General features: G+C 48.5%; 1 protein-coding gene across 1 annotated transcript in view; it reads left to right on the forward strand.

Annotated features, from left to right (window-relative positions):
- prdx5 (peroxiredoxin 5) overlaps positions 1-24116 on the forward strand; it is a 45061-nt gene that overhangs the window by 8443 nt on the left and 12502 nt on the right. The window lies entirely within an intron of this gene.

The raw sequence follows: 24116 nt of genomic DNA on the forward strand, positions 1-24116 counted from the left end.
AACCCTCTGTGTGAAAAAGTTTTTCCTCAATTCTGTTCTAAATTGTCTACCCCTTATTCTCAAACTGTGGCCTCTGGTTCTGGACTCCCCCAACATCGGGAACATGTTTCCTGCCTCTAGTGTGTCCAATCCCTTAATAATCTTATATGTTTCAATCAGATCCCCTCTCATCCTTCTAAATTCCAGAGTATACAAGCCCAGTTGCTCCAATCTTTCAACATATGACAGTCCCGCCATCCCGGGAATTAACCCAGTGAACCTACGCTGCACTCCCTCAATAGCAAGAATGTCCTTCCTCAAATTTGGAGATCAAAACTGCACACAGTACTCCAGGTGTGGTCTCACCAGGGCCTTGTACAACTACAGAAGGACCTCTTTGCTCCGATACTCAACTCCCCTTGTTATGAAGGGCAGCATGCCATGCATCTCTCCTACCCACTCTTCTGCTAATCCTGGCTGTGTAGCGTAGAACAGTACAGCACGAGAGCAGGCCATTCGGCCCACAGATTTGTGCCGAGAATGATCTTAAAAAGCAAATCAAAAAGTGATCCCTCCAACCTGCACAAAGTCTGTATCCCTCACCTTCATGTGCCTATCCAAACGTCTCTTAAAAGCTTCGAATGCTACCATTTCCAGGCATCCAGGTTGCCTGTTGAACCTACCCCTCCCACTTCACCTTCAATGCACACCTCTTGGTATTAGAGATTTATGATTATGAGTTATGAAGACACATAGTCCTCTTTTATTGTCATTTAGTAATGCACGCATTAGGAAATGATACATTATTTCCTCTGGTGTGATATCACAAAACACTGGACAAACCAAGACTGAAAAAACTGACAAAACCACATAATTATAACATATAGTTACAAACAGTGTACAATACCATAACTTGATGAAGAAGTCTGTGAGCACAGTAAAGTTCATGGTTTCTCAAATGTCCCACATCTCACGCAGACGGGAGAAGGAAGAAAAACTCTCCCTGCCACGCCGACCACAGTCCGACCCTGAGTCATCTGAAAACTTCGAGCCTCCGAATCAGCTCTCCGACACCAAGTACTGAGCACCATCTCTGTCCGAATGATTTGACCTCCTTCTCGGTCACCAAAAGCAGGCAAGGCAGGGGATTTTGAGGCCTACCCTCTGAAAGATTCCCGACCGCACGGTAACAACAGCAGCGGACGGGCGTTTCAGAAATTTCTCCAGATGTTCCTCTGTGCTTTCACGTCCATTCTCCATGAAATCAGAATTGTCCACGGCCCCGATTTAACGGATACGATATCATTTTCACCGGAGAGCTGCGCACGCGCAGCGCGCTGCCATCTTCTCCTCCCGCCTTTTCAACTCTGGGAAACAGATACTCCCTGCCCACTCTATCGATAACTCTCTTAATCTTATAAACCTCTATCAGACTCTGCCACTCAGAGATTCACACAAGGGATTTCTGGCTCTGTGACACCCATCCTGTCGGTCTCTGACGATAGCCCACTCAAATGCATGTACACATTTCCTCTTTCACCCCCAACCTCACTCCCCCACCCCGCCCCCCATGTGCTGGCGTATGGTTGATCATTGTAGAGAGAGAGAGAGAGAATTGGCTCTCCATCCATCCCACCCAAAGAGGACAAAGAAGACGTCTCCCTTGCCCAGGGTGCCTTAACATGAGTCAGTGCACACAGTCAGTATTGGGTGTCAGAATCTTTTGTTCGCCTCGGTAATCAGCAGCGAGCTCACCAGAGCCACCGACGCTTGATCTTCAGATGGTGGACCCAGGGAGTTTGTCAGACTGCCCCACAGGAACGGCCGTGCTCAGTGACCGGTGGCCAGATTCGAGGCGATACTCAGTGGCCACTGTAGTAGGTACACCGGCTCGTTAATGCAAGGGTCTAATCAGCCAATCATGTGGCAGCAGCTCAGTGCGCAAAAGCACGCAGGCGTGGTCAAGAGGTTCAGTTGTTGTTTAGGCCAGAAAGGGGAAGAGATGTGACCTAAGTGACTTTGACCGTGTTGGTGCCAGATGGGGTGGTTTGAGTATCTCAGAAACCGCTGATCTCCTGGGATATTAATGCACAGAAGTCTCTAGAGTTTAGAGAGTGGTGTGAGAAATAAAAAAAAAAGAATCCAGTGAGTAGCAGTTCTGCGGGTAAAAACGCCTTGTTAATGAGAGAGGTCACAGGAGAATGGCCGGACTGGTTCAAGCTGACAGGAAGGCGACAGTAACTCGAATAACCACAACAGTGGTGTGCAGAAGAGCAGCTCTGAAGGCACAGCATGTCGAACCTTGAAGTGGACGGGCTACAGCAGCAGTAAACGCTCAGTGGCTGTTTCAGTAAAGTCCGACGATGTAGCAAGAGACAAGATGTTCTGCCTTTTCACTCTCTTGAGCTGCTGTGTTCAATTTCAGCACCTGGGCCTGGGCGGGGAAACTCGTTTATAGTAAATCCCCCTGCTGTACACGGTCAATGACTAATATACCCATTGTTCCCAAGGGGGATTCTCCGTTTCACAATATCACGTCCTTGTTTTTGACACTTGAGGTGCAAAACAGCAAAGCGTCTCCAGCCAGAGGTAATCAGCTCCACCCGACCTGTGGAGTGTTTCCCTCACCGTACAAAAACGCTGGGGGAGCTTGAATGCTCAGGGTGGGGAAGTGGACAGCCTCTCTTCTGCCCACACCTCCCGTCAGGCAGGAGATGCCAAAACCTCAACGCATGCACCACCCAGCTCAAGGTCTGCTCCTAATCCACTGATGTTTGTTTGTTTATTTAGAGATGCAGCAAGCAACCGGCCCTTCCAGCCCCACATCCGACCTACTTACCTCCTCCCCGTTACGCCATTGGCGTTTGGGGCAGCGATGAAGGTCCTCCATCTCTGGTGATGTTCAGGGCTTCCTTTGTCACCTTAGTAGCTTCCTCTTGGCATTCACTACTGTCAGTCACGCAAGTCCCAGGTGGAGACTCGGATACCGTCGCACTCAGACGTAGAAGGGTTCTTCGCCGCTGTTTCCGTAACAGTTTTGTTTGACCAGTCGGGGTTGTTGGCCCCAAACCCGGAGGACCGGTGGGCCACTCTCAGTCTGACCTGTTTGGCATGGGTGACCCTACCAAGAGCCAAAGCACAGAGCCCGGACTCCAGCCGGCAGAGCTCTCCGGGTCGTTGAGGCAAGGTTGTGGTCCTCGTGGAGGCTGCCTATTAACCCTAGCCTCATCACAGGGCAATCCACAATGCCCAGTTAACCTCCTGGCTGGTGCGTCTTTGGAATGTGGGAGGAAACCAGAGCACTTGGAGGTAATCTACGCAATTCGTAGGGAGGAAGTACAAACTCCTTTCAGACCGCACCGGAATTAAACTCCAAACTCCGGAACGCCCCGGTCGGTAATAGCGTTGCATTAGCCCTGATGAGACTGCAATGCCCACACTGAATGGTCACTCGTGCGATAAGAGGAACTATGAGGACGACCTCCCTTGTGGTGGTCCTTGCAACTTGTTGTCTGCCTGTGCTCCACTTTCTCTGTAACCAACACTCTACTCCGCATCGTGTTCTTCAATATCATCTCCCTGAGCAAGAAGGCACAGCAGCACCTCCCCTCCCTGTGGAGATGGAGGCAAGTGAGGCTCCCCTCCCCATCTTTCGCTGCGTTTTACCGGAGCACCGTTGAGAGCATCCTTACCTGCATCCCCATCTGGGGTGGGAGCAGCCGAGCATCGGGCTGGAAGTCCCTGCTGTGAGAGGATCATGGGGGTCTCCCTACCATCCACCGGGGACGTTTATCAGACGCGCTACGTACGCAGGACCCTTAGTATGGTCCAGGATCCCACCCATCCATCCAGCATCCTCTTTGACTTTCTGCCATCAGGCAGGAGACTCCGAGGCGTAAAGACAAGAACGGTCAGGATGGGAAACAGTTTCTTCCCTCAGGCCATCAGGCTTCTGAACTCCCTGCCGCATCGCATTTGAAATGTCACCGGTTAATCTGTTCCGTACCCGACAATATTTAATCTAAGTACTTTATTTACGCGTAATTCGTGTGTAGATTTTATCCTTACTTTCCTAAGTTATTGTGTGTAACATGTACTACTGTGCTTTACACGCTGGCCTGGAGAAACATTATCTTGTTTGGCCGTGTACACGTGTATAGTTAAATGACAACAGACTGGGAGTCCAAAGCGGCTCTCACAGAATGCTGGAGCAACTCAGCAGGCCAGGCAGCATCTGTGGAATGACGTTACGGGCTGAAACCCTTTTTCGGGGCTGAGAAGGGGAGGGGAGGAAGGAGTACAAGGTGGCAGGCATCAGGAGAAACTGGGAGAGGGGGAGGGATGAAGTAAAGAGCAGGGAAGTGGATGGGTGAAAGGCTGGAGAAAAGGGGGGAATCTGACAGAAGAGAACAGAAGAAAGGGAAGGGGGAGGAGCACCAGAGGGAGGTTGACTTGACTTGATGCACTGATGTAATGAGATGGTCTGTACGCCTGCCTTACGAGCACGGGAGAGCTTGAGGGGTGACCTGCTAGAGATGGGCAGAGCGAAAGCACGTAGTCCCTGCCGATTTTTCCAGTCGGAGAACTTGGGGGTGGGTGCAGAAGTGACGCGGCATGCTTTCGCGCCGTAGATCAGCGAGTTGTTCGCTCTTGATGGTCTCCCCTCTCGCTGTGAAAGGGAGGCACCTCTCATCCCTTTATTAGAGAGAGAGAGAGAGCCTGTGACATGTCGAATCGTCGGGTGAATGATTAGGTTTTGTTGTACTGTACATGGTGCGTCTTGGGGGCTTTGCTGTTGCTTGGAGGGCGCTGATGCTTTTCGGTGAAGTAAGTGGGCGAGGGGGAGGGTCGATGCTTTGCTCTTGCATGGGAGGGGGGAGTAGGGAGAGGCTTTGGGGGGGGGTTCTAACATTCCTACTGTCACTCATTCTTCCGTTTTCATGGCTGTCTGCAAAGAACAAGAATTTCAGGGTTTACATAGTTTACGTGCTCTGATATTAAGTGGAACTACTTTCCTGGGGTGCTTACAAATAAGGGGGTATGCATTTAAGACCAGAAAAGGACATTGGTGGGGGGAGCTTTGTCACACAAAGGCTGGCACGTGTTTGGAATGAGCAGCGGTTGGGACGGGCACATTGGCAATGTTTAAAAGCCATCTGGATAACTACTTGGGTCGGAGAGATTTGGTGGGCTCACTGGTCAACACATGGGCCGAGGGCCTGTCTGCCAGCTGTATGACTACCGTATTAGACTGCACCCATCTTTGAAGACCCTCTTCTCATCAAGAAGGAGATACAGGAGCGTGAAGTCCCACAGGCAGCTCTGTCGCCTCTTCCTCTCCACAGTCAGACCTCTGGGCGGTTCACGAACGCTCTCACAGTTCTCCTTCTGCACTTTGGTGCTGCAACCCAACAGTTTTTAATGGATTGTACAAAACAAATTTCTCTATAACCGTCAGTTATAGTTTCTTGCTGTACCTCACAATAACGAGCCAATCGACGCTTCGGGCCACGCCCCTTCACCTGACCGGACACATCGACGACCCGTTTCTTTCCACAGATGCTGCCTGGCCTGCTGAATTTCTCCGGCATTCTGAGTGTGCAGCTGCAGATTCCTGTGTGTGTGGTTTTCTAAAAATCATTTCCTTCAGAACCTCAGAGATTGAGTCACGGCAGTTTATTGCTGCAATAACCGTTGCATTGTGCTGTAAATGAGGAAGTTGGATTTGTACTTGAGCTCGAGCCAAAAGCACTTCACAATCTAGTGAGTAATTATGGTATTATTGCTGCCTCCGCCCTGGGGGAAACAACGTCCTGTTTTTCTTTCTTTCTGCACACAGAGGCTGTCATGTTTTTGAGGTAGGGCACTTGGTGGGCGGATGGGAGACAGTTTTACCTCCCTGCTGTCAGATCAGCCCAAGAGGGTTCTAATTGTACCGTCTCGTCTAGAAACACTGGGAGGGATGGGCTGCCAGTCTGCGATGTTTCCGCTGGTCAGAACCGAGGGAGATGGTCTACAGCACAGAAGTAGGCCCTTTGTGGTCCATGCTGACTCTTTTCAGATTCGGTCGTACTTGTCGCGTGTAGATCGAAAGGCATTTCCCCGTGTGTCGGTTCCGTTAACTAACGCGACCGAGGGAAGTGCTGGAGGGGCAGCCCGCAGGTGTCCCGGCAGCAACGCGGCGTGCCCACAAACCCCCGCGGCAGGCCTCTTGGTCACCGGGCTTCGGCCGTCGTTCTTCGACTTCCAACCTTCCGATTGACCTTCGAACGCGGAACAGAGGCCTGACCCTCGAACCCCCCCACGTTCCCTGCCCCTAAACCCTGATCTGAAATCCCCTCTCTAGCCACAAAACCACCCCTAAAAAAAACTTTTTTTTAAAAAAAAACTATGTCTCAGTCACACTATCGACAAGTTCAAAGCAAATTTTATTATCTGTGTACATGTATGTCACCATATACAAACCCTGTGATTCATTTTCCTGTGGGCATACTCAGCAAATCTATAGACTAGTAACTGTAAACAGGATCAATGAAAGATCAACCAGAGTGCAGAAGACAACAAACTGTACGAATGCAAATAAATAAATAAATAGCAATAAATAACTAGAACATGAGATAAAGAGTCCTTAAAGTGAGATCATTGGTTGTGGGAACATCTCAATGGATGGGCAAGTGAGTGTAGTTATCCCCTTTTGTTCAAGAGCCTGATGGTTGAGGGGCAGTAACCGTTCTTGAACATGGTGATGCGGGTCCTGAGGCTCCTGTACCTTCTACCTCAGCGGTCCCCAACCACCGGGCCACAAAGCATGTGCTACCAGGCCATGAGGAAACAATATGAGTCAGCTGCACCTTTCCTCATTCCCTGTCACGCACTGTTGAATTTGAACATAGGGTTGCCAACTGTCCCGTATTTGCCGGGACATCCAGTATATCAGGCTAAATTGGTCTGTCCCATACGGGACCACCCTTGTCCTGTATTTTCCCTGCTAAGGTAGAGCGTTCCTATGAAACCTTTCATGCCGAAATGGCGTGAAGCAAAGAAGCAATTACCATTAATTTATATGGGAAAAATTTTTGAGCGTTCCCTGACCCAAAAAAATAACCTAACAAATCATACCAAACAACACATAAAATCAAAAATAAATAACACTAACATATAGTAAAAGCAGGAATGATATGATAAATACACAGCCTATATAAAGTAGAAATAACGTATGTACAGTATAGTCGGGAAGATGAAGGCAAAACCGATTTGTGGGGGAAAAGATCGGCAGGTACACACATGCACACACAGGTGCCCGCGCAAGGCTTCATGGTCATTGTAGTCTTTCTCAGGGTAAACACAAGTGTCCCGGGATTTGACTGCTACTTTTGTCCCTTATTTGGGAGTGAGAAAGTTGGCAACCCTAACTGTAAAAGACATGCTGAGGTGAGTTTAACCCGACTTGAACACCCCCCCCCCCCCACCCCAGCGGCCGGTCCACAAGAATATTGTCAATATTAAACCTGTCTGCGGTGCAAAAAAGGTTGGGGACCCTTGTTCTTTCTGATGGCAGCAACGAGAAGAGGGTGGTGGGGATCTCGGAAGATGGATTCTTTGAGAAAGAAATTGGCCGATCCATTCTAAAGCCACTTTCTTAGAAGAGGACTGCATCCACCCTGTGTCGGAATTAATTATAAATATTGTATCTGATACTACCATCTCCTTAGGGGTTGTAGAGGAGGTGGTGAAAATCCAATGTCAACCGTTCTCTGTGTTTCGGAGATGTATATTTTTTTTTAAGTTTAGAAATACAGCACGGTATCTGGTCCTCCTGGCCCGAGCCCGCGCTATCCGTTTACACCCATGTGACCAATTAACTTACCAATGTCTCCGGAATAGGTCAGTGGTTCTGTTTAATATCAGAGAACGTATACAATATACAACCTGAAGTTCTTGCTCTCCGCAGGCATCCGCCAAGACAGAAGGGTAGCCCAAAGAATGAGTGACTGCAAAAGCGTTAGAACCCCCGAAAGCACCCCCCCACTCCTCCCTCCCGTGCGCAAGCAGCAGAGCGTCAACCCTCGCCCTCCCTCGCTTGCATCCGCACCCTCCACCCACCAAGCAAGCAATAGCGAAGAGAAACCGTGAACCGCAGTGCGACAAAAACCTATCGGTCACCCGGCAAATAGACGTGTCACAGGCTCTCCCCCTTTCCCTAATAAAAGGGCAGGGAGGTGTCATGGCAAGAGGGGAGACTTAACAAAAGTCAGAAAAAAACCAGCTCATTGCGACGTTGAACTCTGCCGCGTCGCCCTTCTTCCCCCATGCTTTCCTGACTTGAGAATCGGCAGCAAACTCTTTTCCCCCCTCAGCAATGAGAGAGAGACTTGAGAGCATTTCACCGAATGCAGGGACCTTCGACAGCTGATCCACGTCAATCTCCTGCTGCAGCAGTTCAGTATTCTGCGTAGAATTGGCTCGTCCCCAGGGCCGCAAATCCTCAGAAACCCGCAGGCACGCTCGTCTTCCGGGCCGAGCCCTTGGGGGGGGGGGTGGGGGGGAAATCCATCACCATAAAGAACTACAGTTTGTGTGCAGCTGCAGGTCAGGGACATTGACAGAACCCCGTCCGCCTTGAAAAGGCGGGTGGGTGGGGGGAAGAGATGTTAAAGGTTGAAATTGAGTTGTTTCTGCAAATGAGCTCAAAGGAGCTGCTCTCTAGCACCATTGTAGAATGTGAAATTGTGGCGGAATTGAACCTGGGTTGCTGGTGTTCTACGAACCACTTTGCGATTGTGGCACCTCAACCACTCTGTCTTTGAAACAAACCCGTGATCCCCCCCTTAAAACTTCTTCCCCTCGCCTTAAAGCTATGGCTCTTTGTGTTTGATCCCCCTATCAGAGGGGGAGCAAAAAGGTTTTGACTATTGGCCTACTTCCTTTGGAGTTTGCAAAGATTCGGCATGATGTCTAAAACTTTGGCAAACTTCTATAGATGTGGAGAGTGTGTTGACTGGCGGCATCACAGTCTGGTGTGGAAAAGCTAACGCTTTTGAACGGAAAATCCGACAGAACGTAGTGGATTCGGTTCAGTACATCACGGGTAAAGCCCTCCCAACCATTGAGCACATCGACATGAAACACTGTCATAGGAAAGCAGCATCCATCATCAGAGACCCCCACCACCCAGGACTCTCCCTCTTCTCGCTGCTGCCATCAGGTAGCAGGTACAAGAGCCTCAGGACTCGCACCACCAGGTTCAGGAACAGTTACTACCCCTCAACCATCAGGCTCCTGAACTTCACTCACTCACCCATCCTTTGAGATGTTCCGACAACCAACTATCTCACTTTAAGGACTCTTTTATCTCATGTTCTCGTTATTTATTGCTACTTATTTATTTGCACTTGGACAGTTTGCTGTCTTCTACACTCTGGTTGATCTTTCATTGATCTTGTTATAGTTACTATTCTATAGATTTGCTACGTATGCCCACAGGAAAATGAATCGCTGGGTTGTATGTGGTGACATATGTGTGCGTTGATAATAAAATATACTTTGAAATGTCTGTGTCCCTCATAATCCTCTATTTTGTAGCAGGTCTTCCTCAGCCTCCTTTGCTCCAGGGAAGACGAGCCCAGTCTATCCAATCCCTCCTCTTTTTTTTAAAATCGTTCCCCCCCCCCCCCAGTCTTGGCAAAATTCCTGGTCAATCTCATCTATGCTCCCTCCAGAGCTGCTACAGCTTTTCCATATTTATATTTTTGTATTTGCAGTTTGTCATCTTTTACACATTGGTTGTTCCTCTTTATGTGTGTGGCTTTTCAGAGATTCTGTTGACTATCAGCGAAAGCCACCAGCCAGATACGCAGCAGATAGTGTAAAAATCTTTATTCGGCACACACAAGCTGACAGCATTTGGAGACACTCTGGATAGAGGCTCCCTGACCCAACATTATGTAACATTTTTATATGCTAAAGATTAAGGATAACAGCAGGACATTTTGTATGGTTGCAATGCATTCATAATACTTTGAGTTGTGTATGATTTTTAAACACGTAGATCCTCACAACAATGAATGTCAAGCACTGCTGTCTGAGCTGCATTCATGCATATACAGACATTTCAGGTCAGTGGAGTGTTTATTGCAATCATGCATATGCAGACATCTCAGGTGGATGGGGTGTTTCCTGCATTCAAGCATTCGGGTCAATGGAACATTTGCTGGTTTGCAATCAACCCCATTCTGCAGCTCCAGGAAGACCATTGTTCTGAGCTGCATTTTAAATCCAATCTACAATCCATATTCAGATCTGAAGACTGGTTGCTATTGAAATTTAGTATTTGCTAATTTGCATATCTCGAGGTTACACCCGGACAAATTCTATTTTGTTTCTTTGTGCTACTGAGAATGCCTCCAAGAAAATGAATCTCTGGATAGTATATGGCTACATATGTACTTTGATAATAGAATTACTGAGAACTATAATCTGCCCATCAGAACTGCATGCGGTGCTCCAAATATATCCAGGGGTGGGCAGGAGTGAGAGGGATATATGTCAGTTTGCACGTTCTCCCTGTGATCATGTTCTTCCTTGGGTGCTTCACTTTCCTCCCCCCTCAAAGTTCGCAGTAATATATTATCAAAGTACGTATATATCACCATATACAACCCTGAGATTCATTTTCTTGCGGGCATTCACAGTAGAACAAAGAAATACAGTCGAATCAATGAGAAACTATGTTTGACCAAAGACTGACAAACAACCAATGTGCAAAAAGAGACAAATTGTGCAAGTATTAAAAAAAAACAATATTAGTTATAATTGGATACAAAAGGGTCTTTTAATAGACTTTTAGTAAAGTCCATGGAGCATAAAAAAATAGAGGAAATTCTAGGTAGTTTCTAGAATAGGTTACATGGTCGGCACAACATCGTGGGCCGAAGGGCCTGTAATGTACTGTAGATTTCTATGGTATTTAGTAAACAATACTGAGAACATGAGATGTGTGTGTCCTTGAAAGTGAATCCATAGGTTGTGGAGTCAGTTCGGAGTTGAGGTGAGTGAAGTTATCCACGCTGGTTCAGGAGCCTGATGGTTCACAGGTATTTAAGAAGAGTGGGAGGCAGCAGAAAGGAAACTATAGACCTGTTGGCCTGACACCAGTGGTTGGGAAGTTGTTGGAATCAATCGTTAGGGATGAGATTACGGAGTACCTGGAGGCACATGACAAGGTAGACCAAAGCTGGCATGGTTTCCTGAACAGAAAATCCCGCTTGACTGACCTACTGCAATTTTTTGAGGAAATTACGAGCAGGGTAGACAAAGGAGATGCAGTAGATGTGATGTACTTGAATTTTCAGAAGGCCTTTGACAAGGTGAGGTACATTCAGTCTTGGTTTGTCCTGTGTTTCTGTGATATCACACCCGAGGAATATTGTATCATTTCTTAATGCATGCATTACTAAATGACAATAAAAGAGGACTGCGTGTCCTCATAATCTAATCTAATCTAATCTAATGAGGCTGCTTAGCAAGATAAGATCCCATAGAATTACAGGGGAGTTACTAGCATGGGTGGAGCATTGGCTGATCGGCAGAAAACAGAGACTGGGAATAAAGGGATCCTATTCTGGCTGGCTGCCGGTTACCAGTGGAGTTCCACAGGGGTCAGTGTTGGGACCGCTAATTTTTAAGGTGTATGTCAATGATTTGGACTATGGGATGAATGGATTTGTGGGTAAATTTGCTGATAATACAAAGATAGGTGGAGTGGGTCGTGTTGAGGAAACAGAGAGACTTAGGTAGTTTAAGGGAATGGGCAAAGAAGTGGCAAACGAAATACAATGTTGGAAAGTGTATGGTCATGCACGTTGGTGGAAGAAATAAACGGGCAGACTATTATTTAGATGGGGAGAGAATTCAAATTGCAGAGATGCAAAAAGACTTGGGAGTGTTTGTACAGGATACCCTAAAGGTTAACCTCGATGTTGAGTCGGTTGTGAAGTAGGCGAATGCAATGTTGGCATTCATTTCTTGAGGTGTAGAATATATGAGCAGGGATGTGATGTTGAGGCTCTATAAGGTACTTGTGAGACCACACTTGGAGTATTGTGTGCAGTTTTGGGCTCCTTATTTTAGAAAGGATATGCTGACATTGGAGAGGGTTCAGAGAAGATTCACGAGAATGATTCCATGAATGAAAGGGTTACCGTATGAGGAATGTCAGGCAGCTCTTGGGCTGTATTCCCTGGAGTTCAGGAGAATGAGGGGAGATCTCAGAAACATTCCAAATGTTAAAAGGCCTGAACAGATTAGATAGGGCACAACTTCAGGATTGAAGGACGTCCATTTAGAACAGAGGTGCGGAGAAATTACTTTAGTCAAAGGTTGGTAAATCTGTGGAATTTGTTGCCACGAGTGGCTGTGGAGGCCAAGTCATTGAGTGCATTTAAGGCAGACTTAGAGAGGTTCTTGATTAGCCAGGGCATCAAAGGTTATGGGGTGAAGGCAGGGAAGTGGGGATGACTGGAAGAATTGGATGAGCCCATGATGGAATGGTGGAACAGACTTGATGGGCCGAAAGGCCTACATCTGCTCCTATGTCTTATAACTGTTCCTGAACCTGGTGGTGTGGGACGTTCCTCTTGATAGCAACAATGGAGAAAGAGCGTGGCCTGTGCGGTGGACACAAACACCTGAAGGTCAGTGTGTTAATGAACCACTGTAACAGAGACAGGGTAGTCTGAAATGACCTCCGTGCCATAACGAAACATGGGGAAGGTCTTGACCCAAAACATCCTCCTGCGAATTTGTGTGTTGCTCCAGATTCCAGGATCTCGTGTCTCAAAACTCTGCAGTGACGGGAAAGACGGTCTTTCCGTCTGCCTGCCTCCGAACTGCCTGCTTCTACCGTCCATTTGACTAGCAGCCCGTCGTCACGACCGACAGCCTTCCTGATGCCAGCACGTTATACAAAGAAGCGTAACTGGGTCTTGGCAAGCAAAGATGTTCCCTTCATTCGGCCTTCCCTCCCCCACTTCTGCTGTTGTTTGTGCTTTATTCCCAGTTATTTATCAAGATACGGCCCAGCAACCTAATCATAATGATCAATTAATCCACCAGCCGGTACATCTTCGGACTGTGGGTGGAAACTGGAGCACCCAGAGGAAACCTACTCGGTCACCAGGGAGAATGTACAAACTCTTTACAGGCAGCATCGGGTCGCCTGTACCGTAAACCGTTGTGCTAACCACTACGCTACCGTGCCGCCCCGTAGAATATAGACCGCACATAAGTACAGAGGGGATATCAGGGGTAAGTTTTTTTTTACGCAGAGAGTGGTGAGTGCGTGGAATGGCGATGGTGGTGGAGGCAGATACCATAGGGTCTTCGAAGAGACTCCTGGATAGGTACGTGGAGCTCAGAAAAATAGAGGGCTATGGGTAACCCCAGGGAATTTCTCAGCTAAGGACATGTTCGACACAGCTTTGTGGGCCGAAGGGCCTGTGTTGTGCTGTAGGTTTTCTATGTTTCACGCACAACTGCACAGTACAGGCCCTTCAGAACACGATGCCAAACGTTTAATCTACTGGCGGGACTGTCATATGTTGAAAGATTGGAGCGACTGGGGTTGTATACACTGGAATTTAGAAGTATGAGAGGGGATCTGATTGAAACATATAAGATTATTAAGGGATTGGACACGCTAGAGGCAGGAAACATGTTCCTGATGTTGGGCGAATCCAGAACCAGAGGCCACAGTTTAAGAATGAGGGGTAGACAATTTAGAATGGAGTTGAGGAAAAACTTTTTCACACGGAGAGTTGTGGATCTGTGGAATGCTCTGCCCCAGAAGGCAGTGGAGGCCAATTCTCTGGATTCTTTCAAAAAAGAGTTAGACAGAGCTCTTAAAGATAGCAGAATGAAGGGATATGGGGAGAAGGCAGGAAAAGGGTACTGATTGTGGGTGATCAGCCATGATCACAGTGAATGGCGGTGCTGGCTCGAAAGGCTGAATGGTCTACTCCCGCACCTATTGTCTATTACTCTAAGATCAATCTAACCCTTCCTTCCTACATAATCCTTTCTCTTTCTCTCATCCAGTGTCTCTTAAATGTTCCTAGTGTATCTTCCTCAAGCACCCCCCTGTCAGGGCATTCCACACGCCCACCACTCTTCCTTTGTTTTTTAAAAAAAAACTTGCCTCTGACATCCCCCTTGCGCTTTCCTTCAATCACCTTAAAATTATGCTCACTCATATTAACCATTTCTGGCCTGGGAAAAGTTCTCTGACTGTGCTCAGTTCTGGTCACCTCACTACAGGGAGGATGTGGATACTGTAGAGAGAGTGCAGAGGAGATTTACAAGGATGTCGCCTGGATTGAAGGACGTAACTCATGAAAACAGGTTGAGTGAACTCAGCCTTTTCTGACTGGAGCGACGGAGGATGAGAGGTGACCTGATAGAGGTGTATAAGATGATGAGAGGCATTGATCGTGTGGATAGTCAGAGGCTTTTTCCCAGGGCTGAAATGGCTAACACGAGGGGGCATAGTTTTAAGGTGCTTGGAAATGGGTACTGAGGGGATGTCAGGGGTAAGTTTTCCCCACAGAGTGGTGGGTGCGTGGAATGAACTGCCAATGATGGTGATGGAGGCGGATACAATAGGCTCTTGGAAAAATAGAGGGCTGTGCGCTAGGGAAATTCCAGGCAGTTTCTCGAGTAGGTTACATGGTCGGCACAACATTGTGGGCCGAAGGGCCTGTAATGTGCTGGAGATTTCTGTGTTCCACTCAGGCTAGCTCTCTTATCACCTTGAGCAGTTCTGTCAGGGCACCTCTCACCCTGCTTCTCTCCAAAGCGAGAAACATCAGCTCGCTCATCCTATCTTCATAAGACATGTTCTCCAATCCATGCACCTTCTTGGTAAATCTCCTCTGCACCCTCTCTAAAGCTTCCTCATCCTTCCTCTAATGAGGCAGCCAGAACTGACCACAGTACTCCAAGCAACACACATAAACACACACACACACACACACACACACACACACAAAATGCTGGAGGAACTCGGCAGGCCAGACAGCATCTGCGGAGAACAGTAAGCAGATGATGTTTCGGGCTGAGACCCTTCATCGGGGTCGGTCGCAACGCCGTCTGTTCACTCTTTTCCACGGGTGCCACCTGGCCTGCTGGGTTCCTCCAGCACTTTTGCAGGCATTACTTTCATTTCCAGCCTCTGCAGATGTTCTCTTGTTTGTGACGATACTCCCCAAGTGTGGCCCAGCCTGAACTTTATGTAGCTGCAACGCCACCCTCCTGCCTCTTGAAGTCAATCACTGTGCGGGGCGGCAGGGTAGTGTGGAGATTAGCATGCCGCTTTGCGGTACCAGCGACCTGGGTTCGATTCCCGCCACTGCCCGTAAGGCGTTTGTACGTTCTCCCCGTGCCCGCGTGGGTTTCCTCCGGGTGCCCTGGTTTCCTCCCACAGACCAAAGACACACCGGTTGGTAGGTTAATTGGTCGTTGTGAGATTAGGCTAGGGTTGCTGGCTGTGAAGGGCCTGATCAGATGGGTCTCAGGCCTGAAACACTAACCAATGAGACTATGTTCTGTGTTCCATAGCACCCACTGGACCTCTTGACCACGTTACCCACAGGAGAGGCGCCTGTCCGCCCGTCCTCGCTCGAGTCCCTGAAGTCAGAGGCATGGGAAAGCAGGTCCTTCGACCCACTGAGTCCGTGCTGGGCCATCAACCACCATCTCCCGACCTCCCCGCGTTCCCGTCAGCTCCCCCCCACCCCCCGATCTCCCGGAGATCAGGCTCGAACCTCGCTCCCCGTAGCAGCTCCGTCTGCTGTCTCACTTGCACTGGTTATTTTTTTAAAATTTTGCGAATCAAACCCTTTTTTTTTCAGCCCGGTGATCAGACTGTTCACTGTGGAGGTGTTGGGATGGGCCCTGCTGCAGAACTCTTTTCTTCCCCCCCCCCCCACAACTCTTCAGAGTTCTTCCCCCCCCCAACCCAAAATGGCCACAGTTAGCAGCTCACGGCAAGGCACAAGTTCGATCTCACCCTCCGGCACTCTCCCTGTGGTTTCCCCCAGGTGCCCCTAGTTTCCTCCCACACTTGTGCACGTGGTGCCTCAGGAAAGTGGTATCCATCATTGCCGGCCAGGACGTGGCCTCTTCTCATTGTTACCATCAGGGAGGAGGCACAGAAGCCTCGAGGCACGCACTCAACAACTTACGAAAGTATCTCACGACCTCACTCTTTTATTCTGCACTAATCTACAGTCACTTATCTTTCACTGTAATTGACAGTAAATTTTATGTATTGCACAGTACCGCTGCCGTAAGATAACATTGTAAGATTGTGAGAGGCTTGGATAGAGTGGACCGGGAGCATCTGTTTCCCAGGGTTGAAATGTCTAATACCAGAGGGCATGCATTGAAGGGGGGGGTGGGGGGGATGTGAGAGGTAAGTTTTTTTTCACTCTGATAGTGGTGGACGCTTGGAATGCGCTGCCTGGTGATGGAGGTTTTTTTAAGGGACGTTCGGATAGATAGATAGATGTACTTTATTGATCCCGAGGGAAATTGGTTTTCATTACAGCCGCACCAACCAAGAATAGAGCATAAATATAGTAATACAAAAACCACCAACAATCAAACAATATGCAAACTATGCCAGATGGAACTAAGTCCAGGACCAGCCTATTGGCTCAGGGTGTCCAACCCTCCACGGGAGGAGCTGCAAAGTTCGATGGCCACAGGCAGGAACGACCTCCCATGACGCCCAGTGTTGTATCTTGGTGGAATATGGCCGAAGTCCAACAGCATAAAGTTCAATATTCGGTCTACAAACACGTTCCTCGATTGTCATATGACCCGGATTGCGCCATCTGTTGGTAACCAGAACAGTGAGCACCCAACTCCTTTACGCTTACCGCTGTCAGTGCACTTCCGGTCAGCCCGAATGGTCTGGAAGCCGTCCATGGAGAAGTTTTGATTGGGTATGTCCTCGTGCAGCCCTGTTCCAGTGAAACACATAACACTGCACTCCCGAAATGTTCTCTGACGCCTGGCTAGCGCCGTGAACTCGTCCATTTTATTACCCACCGAACTCCTCTCCTCCATAAGTCTCTGTTGTCTCGACCCGGTCCTCTTTCCTCGCCTTTGTGATCCCTCTCTGCATCCTCTGTGTGTTTTCCTCCAGATTTCAGCAGGGGTGTCCGCTGCTCTGCTCGCTAAACCGGCCGGCATAAGCGCACATGGATGTGAGGAAGATGGAGGGATATGGACGTGGTGCAGGTGGAAGCGGGGGGATTAGTGTTTGGGTGTTTTTGATTTTTAGCTGGTTCAGCACAGCTTTGTGGGCCGAATGGCCTGTTTCTGTGCTGTACTGTTCCGTGTTCTACATTCTAAAATTCAGTATGAGTCAGTGATGATAAACCTGTTTCCGACCCAAGAACACGAGGAAATCTGCAGATGCTGGAATTTCAAACAACACACAAAAGTTGCTGGTGGAACGCAGCAGGCCAGGCAGCATCTCTAGGAAGAGGTAGAGCCGACGTTTCGGGCCGAGACCCTTCGTAAGGGCTAACTGAAGGAAGAGCTAGTAAGAGATTTGAGAGGGGGAGGGGGAGATCCGAAATGATAGGAGAAGACAGGAGGGGGAGGGATGGAGCCAAGAGCTGGACAGGTGATTGGCAAAAGGGATGTGAGAGGATCATGGAACAGGAGGCCCAGGGAGAAGGAAAAGGGGGAAGGGGGAAGCCCAGAGGATGGGCAAAGGGTATAGTTAGAGGGACAGAGGGAGAAAAAGGAGAGAGAGAAAGAATTTGTGTATATAGATAAAAACGTCGACTGTACCTCTTCCTAGAGATGCTGCCTGGCCTGCTGTGTTCACCAGCAACTTTTATGTATGTTGTCGTGTTATGCCAGTCTAATTAGATTAGTAACCAAATGCACAGCTGAACAAATCCCTGCTGCCTACATAAGAAACGTGCGTGCCCCGCTCGTGACTCTGCCGGCTCTCCCCTGGGTGCTCCGGTTTCTCCCCACGTCCCAGTGCCGGAAGTTCCGATCAGACCTTCGGTCTCTGGAGCTGGTGAGGGTGTGGTGACATCTCTACTCAGAGCACCTCTGTGCCCCTCCAGAGTGGTATTTTTTCTTCGCAGTGTTGAGGGAGCGGGGTCAGAGCGGCAGGAGGGCGGACGCAAGGGTCCTAGTGTCCTCCTGTCTGAAATTGGAGCCGGGGGTGGTGGGGTGGTGTGCGTTCACCCCCAGGAGCAGGTCAGACACTGGGCCCAGTCCCTGGTGGCTCGCAAGCAGAGATAAACATGTTTGTCACTCTAGCCTGCCTCCCCAGAGCAGGGCAGCAAGCCACCTGCTCTCCCGAAGCCGAGACACAGGAGACCAGAAGCTGGAAGTCGGGCCAGCAAACAACCTCCTGGAGGACCTCGGCAGGTCTGGGAGAGGGAAGGCACTGTCGATGTCTCGGGCCGAAAGCCCGCCGTGTTGAGGAATCGTACGATCCGCCGGAAGGCAGAATAGCACAGCGAGGATTAAATACAGATTTCAGATCTGTTTATTAATCCCTGTACCTCGCAGCATACAGTGAAACGCATTGTTTGTGTTAAGGATGTCTTCTGTGAGTGGCCGGCAAGCGTCCCCACACGTTCTGGCACCGACTTAGAACATAGAGTGCTCAGCAGAACAGCAGCTCAAGAGCAACTGCGAAGCCAGCTCCTTTCCTCCCTCCCATCTCAACAGACAGACAGTTCTCCAGCCTCCATTGGCGCATGGACTCACAGACATTGGACCATCAATTCCACCCCCCGCAGACGCACGGACCTCGGTTGATCTTCGGTATCAAATCCAGGACTTGCCGTCGATGGGACCCCCAAACACCAGGCCTCAACTCTGGACTCGCCAGCTTGCGGAATAGTGGAGGGGCATCGTGAGTGTTGGGCGTCTTTAACGATAACCAAGCGAGTGAGGCTGGAAATCACCTGGCAGCCTGGATGCTGTCGTATCCTGATGTTTTTGCCGTCCAAAGGTTTTTTGGAACCCAAGGACCGGGCATTAAACTTTTGTCTTTTGTCTTCAGTTTTACTTAGTAAAGTTTTACAAGAGCAGAGATGAAGAAGGCGACCCGTCAAGAGAAACGAAGAAAAGAGCAGACCAGAGAGGATAAGCACGCTGGAAATCCAGAGCAACTCTCACTAAAAACGCTGGAGGAACTCGGCAGGCCAGGCAGCGTCTACCGGAAATGAATAAACAGTCGATATTTTGGGCCGAGTCCTGAAGAAGGGTCTCGGCCTGAAACGTCAGCTATCTATTCATTTCCATAGATGCTGCCAGACTAAGAAGTAGTCGTGGTTTTCTTGTACCTGACTGGAAACTTTCATTGATAAGAGTTAGTCAATAAAATAGCCCGATTGTAATAATTTTAGTTATTTATTGAGTTACAGCGTGGAGTAGGTCCCTCTGGTCCCTCCAAATCGTGCCACCCCAGCAACCCCCGATTCAACTCCAGACCAATCACAGGGCAATTTACACTGACCAATTAACCTACCAACCGATGCGTCTTTGGACTGTGGGAGGAAACTGGAGCACAGGCGGTGGCTGGAATTGAACCCTGGTCACCGGTAATGTAAGGTGCTGTGCTAACCACCGCCATGCCACCCCTGCGTCGCCTGGTTCTGAAACTAGGAAGTTTCTAGAAAAATCCAGAGTCAACTACAATGTAATACTGGAAAAGTTCACTGATCATGCAAAAATTCAAGCAAGCATAGGAAAGTTAAACTTCAAGGAGTGATTCCTCAATTATTAAGGACCCCTCCCACCACCACCACCCCCCAGGACAAACCCTCTTCTCATTGCTACAATCAGGAAGGAGGTACAGGAGTCTGAAGGCACACACTCAATGATTCAGGAACAGCTTCTTTCCCCCTGCCTTTAGATGTCGTGGATGGATATTGAACGCTTGAACATTACCTCACTACTTTTTACTTTTTGCAATACTTACTTAACTATAAGAAAAGTTCTTGGCAGAGAATGTTTAAAATAAAGCTCGGTACCAGACCTGAAGTAGCAAATCTTTAATTTTAGCATGATGTCGTGGAGAGTCCACATGTGTGGAACTGAGTTACTGGGAAATCAGCTTGTGTTTATACCCAGTAGCAGGCAAGTGAGGAAAAACCAGTGCCCCCCCTTAGATGTCAAAGACAGTCCATAAGAGACTCTTATGATTTGTGGCAGCTTTGCCTAATCTTATCTTGTTTGTGTGTTATCGCTGTAAGGGTTAGCACAATGATCTTAGTTATGTAGATTTACAACTTAATTTGGAAAACACAGGATGTCCACTAGGTCACAAAGCTTTAGCAGCACGCAGTTCTTTTAACCCTATATTCGAAGTTTTCTTCCACAGTTCTACAGCCCAATCTGACAATATTAACTGCAGAGACGGCAAGTGTCTTTTCAACTAAACCCTCGGCACTGCGTGTCACGCTTTGGGAATTCGAGCCAGGATAGGGCTAAATGGTGGGGTCCTGGGGAGCGTTGTAAAAGGTGGGAGACCTAGTAGTACGGGAACATGGTTCCCTCAGAGTGGCATCACAAATAGTCGGGGTGGTGAAGAAAATATTGGTCACGCTGGCCTTCATTGGTCAATCCCTTATCCGAAATTCTGAAAACCAAAAAGCTCCAAAAACCAAAGTTTTTTTTCGTGGAGTGTGTTGTAACAAGGCTTGTTTGGCGCGCCAACAGCTGAGGTCACTCAATTCAAGTTAATTGCTGGCCTTGAACAACGTGCATTTATCGGCGAGCAAGAGATTATGGCAGTTTACCCAGTTAAGGAGAGATTGCTCAGACATAAACCTACGTTAGTGAGACAGACGACACTTGAAGAAGTCTTTAAAAATGCCGTCTGTTGTAGTGCTGCTTCTTAACTTGAGAATCCTGTTCCTGGCCCATCAGGTACCTGTACGTATTTAGCTTAGTTCGAACCTGTGCGAGTCCTAGAGTATTTACGTTCTACGTTTATTCCAATAAGTCATTTACCATGTGTTTGATTTGGTTCGTTTGAAGCTGTATATTTTTTTGTTTTATTGAATGTTTTTGTTGGGAATAAAATGTACTAGTGTATTTATGGTCTATAATTATCCCACTATTTCATTTATCAGTATATTACTCTATAAATAAACCTTAATAGTATTTGTAAAAGAGCGTGGATTGGGAAAACCCAGAATTTTTCTCTCCAGCACTCGTTTGAGCATGTACACACTTTTTTTCTTGTTATTATTCCCTAAACAATACAGTGTAACAACTATTTACATAGCTTTTACATTGTATTCAGTATTTAAAGTAATCTGGAGATGATTTAAAGTATAAGGGAGGATGTGCGTGGGTCCGGAGCTTCCCTGGGTCCTAAAGTCCAGCGGCAATGAAACAGGTTAATTATCAATTTTCTGAAATCCGGAAAAGTTCTGAATTCGGAAATGCAACTGGCCCCAGGGATCTCGGATAAAGGAATGTGGACCTGTATATGAGTTGGGATGTTAATGTTGCAGTTGTACAGGAAGTTGGTAAGGCCCCACTTGTGCACCGCTTTGCTCACCGTATTATAGGGAAGAAGACATTAAAGTGGGAAGAGTGCTGACAAGATTTACGAGCACGTTGCCAGGACTCGAGGCCCTGAGTTATCGGGAGAGGTTGGGCGGGGTAGGGCTTTATTTCCCGAAGCGCAGGAGTCTGAGGAGTGACTTCATTGTGAGGGACAGAGATGGGGGTGAAAGCACACAGTCCGTGCCCCAAAGTTGGGGGCGAATCGAGAACTAAAAGGTACAGATTAAAGTGAGAGGAGAAAGATGTACAAGGGACTTGAGGGGGAATGTAGTAGGCATATGGAACGAGCTGCCAGAGGAAGTGGCTGAGGCTTCTAACAACAATTAAAAGAGATTTGAACAGGTGCACGGATAGGAAAGGCTTGGAGTAGGGATTCCCATCGTTTTTGATGCCCCGGACCAATTCCATTAAGCAAGGGGGCCGTGGACCCCAGCTTGGGAACCAGTGGTTGGTGGGGGGGGGGGTGGGGACGGGCCGAATGCAGGCAAATTGCTGGATGGGCTTGGCCGAATTGGGCCGAAGGGCCTGTCTCACCACTCCTTGACTCTAATCTGCTCCTGTCTCCATGTCTGCTGGCTGGCCTGCTGAGCATTTCCTGCACAAGTGGCCTCAAACAGTCCGAGAACGTGGCAGGAAATGACCCCCCCCCCACCAAATACCTGAAATACCTCAGGTGCGCACGTCTTTGCAAGGGAAGGAAACGAGAGAGAGTGCGGGGTAAGGATAATCTTTTTAAAAACGCGCCTGGCTGTGGAGGAGTGAGGCTAATTGCACTGTGCTAGACGTGGCTGAAAGATTTCTTTGTTTTAGAACTGTCCAGCCCTTCGGCCCGCGGTGTTGTATCAACCCTTTAACCCACTCCGAGATCAACCTAGCCCACACGTCCCTCCATTTTATTTCTACCCTCCTTGTGCATGGAATTGGGTTGTGGGGCCTCGATTTTACTGCAGCGTGATGGTGGGTGTTTCTAAACTGTAGTGACTAGTGCCGTGCCGCTCGGTTCGAGAGCCGAATGGTTGAAGGGAAGTAGCTGTCCCTGAGCCTAGAGGCATGGCTTCTGGACCTGGTAGCGAAGCGAAGATGGCATGGCCCGGGTGGTGGGGATCTTTGATGGGCATTATCACCTTGCGACAGTGTCTCCTGTAGATACTACCGATGGTGGGGAGGGAGGCATTGGGCTGTAGTTTCTTGCGTTCTTGCGTGCTCAGATTGCCACAACAGACTGTGGCACAACCAGTCAGGATACATTCAACCCTACTTCCTCAGAGATCTCTCGTATCTGTGTATAAATCTGTTGCATCTGGGCTGGAGGCGCAAAGTATATAAGTAGCAATCTCCTTCTGAACCTATTTGACGTGAGCAATCGACCCCGTCTTTCGAGACTGGACGGGAGCCAGGCGTCGGTCGGCGGGAGCTGGGGCCGGTAGTGTGGCGGCCCCCATTTGAATATCTGAAGGGGCTGCTTCTGAAGTTCAGCCCCGCGCTCCTGATCGACAGCCGCCCAGCGCAGACGGGGAAAGGGTTCATCGGGGGGAGGGGGGGGAGAGAATCTCCTGGGACCGGTCAAGCTGGCTGCTGGCGGTTCCAGGCAGCGGGCAGACAAGGGTTTTGCCCGACCCGACTGCCCGCCCCTGTTCTGGGATTATGTCTGTGCCCTGGTCTCACTGGGGAAGGAGCATGTGCTGTCTACGCAAGCAGTGGGTGATTTTCAGGAACAGTGGCTCAAGGGTGTTGTAGATGGTAATGACTGTATTTTAATTTAAAACTGTATATAATGTTAATTGTATTGCCAGGACTTTAGTTACAGTGAAAGATTGAATAGGTTAGGAGTTTATACTTTATTGTCGCCAAACAATTGATACTAGAACGTACAATCATCATCGCAATGTTTGATTCTGCACTTCCAGCTCCCTGCATTACAAATCGATAGTAAATATTAAAAAATTAAATTCTAAATCATAAATAGAAAAATGGGAAGTAAGGTGGTGCAAAAAAACCGAGAGGCAGGTCTGGATATTTGGAGGGTACGGCCCAGATCCGGGTCAGGATCCGTTCAGCAGTCTTATCACAGTTGGAAAGAAGCTGTTCCCAAATCTGGCCGTACAAGTTTATTCCCTGGAATGTAGAAGATTGAGGGAAGATTTGATAGGGGTATACAAAACTATGAGGGGTATAGATAGGGTAAATGCAAGCAGGCTTTTTCCACTGAGGTTGGGTGAGACTGGAACTAAGGGTCATGGGTTAAGGGTGAAAGGTGAAATGTTTAAGGGGAACCTGAGGGCGAATTTTTTAACTCTTTGAGGCTCACAAGGATGATTCCGGGAATGAAAGGATTATCACACGAATGTTTGATAGCTCTGGGTCTGTGCTTGCTGGAATTAAGAAGGATGGGGGCGGGGGTGGGGATCTCATTGAAACCTCGCTAATGTTGAAAGGCCTAGACTGAGTAGATGTGGAAAGGATGTTTCCCATGGTGGGGGAGTCTAGGACGGGAGGGCACAGCCTCAGGATAGAAG

This window comes from Mobula hypostoma, chromosome 30, assembly GCF_963921235.1.
Source record: "Mobula hypostoma chromosome 30, sMobHyp1.1, whole genome shotgun sequence".
Lineage (NCBI taxonomy): Eukaryota > Metazoa > Chordata > Chondrichthyes > Myliobatiformes > Myliobatidae > Mobula > Mobula hypostoma.